This window comes from Oncorhynchus keta, chromosome 34 (genome assembly GCF_023373465.1).
Source record: "Oncorhynchus keta strain PuntledgeMale-10-30-2019 chromosome 34, Oket_V2, whole genome shotgun sequence".
Classification (NCBI taxonomy): Eukaryota; Metazoa; Chordata; class Actinopteri; order Salmoniformes; family Salmonidae; genus Oncorhynchus; species Oncorhynchus keta.
The window spans coordinates 7,639,790-7,644,160 of NC_068454.1; the positions used below are offsets into that span (position 1 = coordinate 7,639,790).

The window sequence follows — 4,371 nt, forward strand, 5'->3', positions numbered from 1 at the left end:
TCCTGAAATTAAACATTTAATTTGCAAATTCACCAAAATACATATGAATCAAAAGCTCAAGGATGTCCCATTGCAGTGTTGAGAAGTAGGTGTCCTGACACGTGCCCTTTGATATTCAACTAGCTTTATAAACAGAGGTAAGACCTTGACTACATGTTTTCTTTTAACCCCCAGAATGCTACTCACATTTCTTTGACAACAATTCACTATTCAGCTGGAAGGACAGCAACTACAACAAAAGCAATATATTATAATATCAAAAGTGGAAGTGAGGTGCAAACCATTTAATAATTATAGCACTCAAAAATGATTGACATTACTTCAAATATACATGGGTGCATTATGGTCACCGGTGTAAGTTAACTGAAAGTGTTCTGCAGCAGGACAATTCCCAGAGTCCTCAACAGGCCGGGACAAGTGCAATACCATACAAGTAAAAAGCATCGCTGCCTATCCCGACCTGCACAGAAAGGGATTGTTATTCTGACGAAGGATTAAATTAATCACTGCTATGATCAGTTTTGCATGGATTTGCACAGCGGTACATTATAAAGCTGAAAGCAAACCAGCAAAACTAACCAGCGACCAGTGGCTCCATCCCCTCGGCGGTGTCTGCTGTAACCGGTGACGATGAATGCATTTAGAAGTACATCAAGTGCTCACACTGCAGTAGATGGCCATAGAACTACCTGCACTATAAGCACTTTAATACTGCTGAAACCAGTTTGCACACATTAACGTTGCCGTGGGTGGAAAGGGGTGTAGGACACCCAAGCCCTCCATGCGGCTCAACCAATAATAATACATTTAAAAAAAGATTCACCAGGACAGATGGACACACAGGCCACCGTCAGTTTTGCATAGATTTGCACAACTCCATTTCTCTTGTAGTGCAACTATGCAAAACTAGCAGAGATCTGCAAGGATAAATCATACACTTTTCATAGACCAGAAGAGTCCCAGCCCTTATGCCAGAAGGAGCACGTAGGGCAGTAGGTGCTGGTCTACTTCACTATCTGCACTAGATGCACCTTAGCATAAGCACCAGTTAAGGTTCACACAATCAGTGTGCAATGAAGCCAGTCACCGTGCCACTATAGTGCTTAAAGTGCCTTCACTGCAGTAGATATTAGATGACTACCTGCACTGTAAGCACTTTGACACTACAGTGACTGTTAGGCAAGTGAAGCATCCTTGCACATATCCAAAAACCAACGATGGAATGTTTCTGGGCCATTGACTTGAACAGGGCGGCTGGATTCCAAGTGTACATCCCATCCCAATGGGTGCCTGGAAAAAAGAAGAGAAACAATTAATTGTAAAAGACAGACTACCAGACTATTTTAGCAAGTTCTACGGGCCTATGGTTGACAACTTTACCACGTTAGTTGAGAAACTAACCATAGCTACACTGCATTCCCTGTAGCATCATGCAAACATTTTTTGCTTGGAAGACCCTGTATTACATGCTTTGCGACACATTGAAAAGTCTCCATAATATTAGTTGGATAAATTTTGCTCTCAAGTGTGCACTTAGTTACACGCAGATATTTGCAGAGCAACACGCCACACAAAGCCATTTGTACACGCGGCAAGATCAAACGCGCAATCTAGAAACACTTTGCCAATTAAACCAATAGTGGAGAATCCTTGGACAACATCAAAGCAAGTTTAAACATTGTATGAAATGCGCAGCTTGAGGCCGCGTCGTGGGAGCTGCACATGCGTTCTCAAACAATTCAAGAATCCCCCTCCCCCACGCGCTGCACTGACATGGCGCCGCTAAGTCCGCATTACCAACATTCACAACCACAATCAGTGTTGGCTGTAAATACACAAATATAACCCATAATATCGCAGTGAAACAAATCAATACACTGCGTTTTGTTGGTGCTTGAAATATGCGCCTTGCTAGTTGGCCAAGCGCACCACGCACACGATCGCAAAATCCGTAGGAATCCACACGGCAAAGTGCTGCATACAAAGCATGTGGTAGCAGGCTCACGGTAGCTGGCTAACACATGCCACAATAAGTTTGTTGCGGTGAGAGAATCTTGCGTCTAATTTTGACAAACTAGTGTTAGTCGTAAATCATACATTGAGAATAAACTAAATGTGGGTAACACTAATTATCAAACAAGGTAAGCAAAGAGCATTAACGCCAGCCATTAACGTTAGCATGCTAGCCCCCCGGCCTTCAAAATCCGCGCATACTGTTCAACACTGTTGATATGTCATCGACTGCATGTTCAGGGCACTTAACACACACGCGTGAAACATTTTGCCCAGCGTTACCACAACCTTCTTTGGCTAGCCACCCGCTGATAACTATTTGAATGACTGGCCAAGTAATTTAAGCTAGATAAGTGCTCCCTAGTTATCGTTAGCTAGCGTAGCTTTCACGATCCAGCAGAGGCGCGGCCTGCTACTTCCCCCCCATGTGTTACTGCATTGTTCTGGAGACACTTCAAAACGCACACCACTGAAGACAGTACACAAAATTAATTCACTTTATTTCCCGTCTAGGCAAATATAATTAGAAATTGACGAAATACAGCATTACCAGAAGTAACGCTCACTTCAGCTAGACACACTGCTCAAGAGGCATTGCAGAGGCAACAGCGCACGCGTTTCAAATACCGCTCATTCTAATAACCACGGAGGAGAGTGGCCATGCGCCTCTTACATTGCTTTAAAAAAATATTTTTAAAGAATATATTCCCGGTATCATTTAGGCAAATCTGTGGAAACAAAGTGCGCGAATAAGCACGATTTTAACTTCGAAAGTTGCATCCCAGGAAAAGGCTAACAACAGGTTTCTTGTCAATAACATGCGCGTACGAAGACACTCGCCTCTGAAATCCACCATCTTCACTCACTTGTGTAGACTTACCCTTTACGGTCACTGCTCCAAGCATATCTACGAAAGTAAACCACAAACTTGCAAATTGCACAGTAGCTAACAGAAATCGCATTGGTATTTGCTGCTATTTTGATTCGGCAGGGCTTTGTGAATCGTAGTAAAATTGCGAAAGTGGCGCGAACATACCCTGCTTTTAACCATGTGGTGAATGAAGGGCGGCTCCCGCCGTTGAACGTAACTATCTACAACCCCCTCATTAGCATAAATAAACTACTTCCGATTTTGACCCTCCGCCAATCCGACACATGAGTTACAACAATGGCTATGTTGGCCACGATTTCTCTTGTTCCAAGTTCTGTCGATCGGGTAATCGTCTATTTTAGATTGACTACGAATATATATATATATTTTTTTTAAATGATGAATAGATTGCAGGCTAGTGGAAGATAAAATACCAAAGTTCTTCAGCATCAGTCTGAACTATTTTCTGTTTTAGATTAGATAGGTTATGCAATTAGAATTGATTATAATAGGGATCATTAGTTAAATGTATTCTAAATACGTGAGATTTACATTACTTTTTTTTAAAGTAGCAAAACTAAATATGGAGGGAAATCATGGTAACACGTAGGTAAACACTGAAAGTATAATGCTTTATTACTTGTTATGAACAAGATATTTTATCATCTCAGGACCATTATTAGACGATAGGCTAACATGATAAAGGTCTTGCAATGCTTTATAACATCATTATAACGCGTTATACCTGGAGACTCTCAAATAAAGGTTTACCTAAACACGAATGTAGTCTCCTTTGAACAGATGTTTTTAGTTCAGGAGGAATAGGCTTAATCTGTGTTCGGAGGAAAATACTAATTAACAATCATTAGGACTAGTTATATTTGAAAGTCAATTTAACTACAGACATTTTGGCACTCCATATTTATAAACTTTATTTCCCACTGTGATTAGCCTATATGGGCGGCAGGTAGCCTAGTGGTTAGAGCGATGGACGATTTCGTGAAAGTGTTGCAAGATCGAATCCCCGAGTTGACAAGGTAAAAAGCTGTCGTTCTGCCCCTGAACAAGGCAGTTAACCCACTGTTCCTAGGCCGTCATTGGAAATAAGAATTTGTTCTTAACTGACTTGCCTAGTTAAAATAAAATATGTCTGTACTAAACCCCAAGTCTCAACTATAATAACTCCCATTATATCCTTGGCACGTTCACTGAAACCCCGTGGACTATTCAGTTATAGTGTGTCATGCAAATGCAATGATCAATTTTTTACATAATTAAAAAAAAAAGTCACCTTTAGTAGGCCAGTTGAGAACAAGTTCTCATTTACAACTACGACCTGGCCAAGATAAAGCAACAACACAGAGTCACACATGGGATAAACAAACGTACAGTCAATAACGCAATAGGAAAAAAAAGTCTATGCACAGGGTGTGTAAATGGAGTAAAATTAGGGAGGTAAGGCAATAAATCATGACAATTTAGCATTA

The 4,371-nt window shown here is 41.0% G+C and overlaps 1 long non-coding RNA gene across 1 annotated transcript; it reads right to left on the reverse strand.

Moving 5' to 3' along the window:
* On the reverse strand, nucleotides 1–3,027 carry LOC118366453 (uncharacterized). The gene is made up of 2 exons (XR_004821954.2): nucleotides 2,894–3,027; nucleotides 1–1,290 (listed from the first exon to the last, which is right to left on the reverse strand). It is a non-coding gene; the product is annotated as an uncharacterized LOC118366453 (long non-coding RNA).
* Between the last annotated feature and the right edge of the window lie 1,344 nt (nucleotides 3,028–4,371).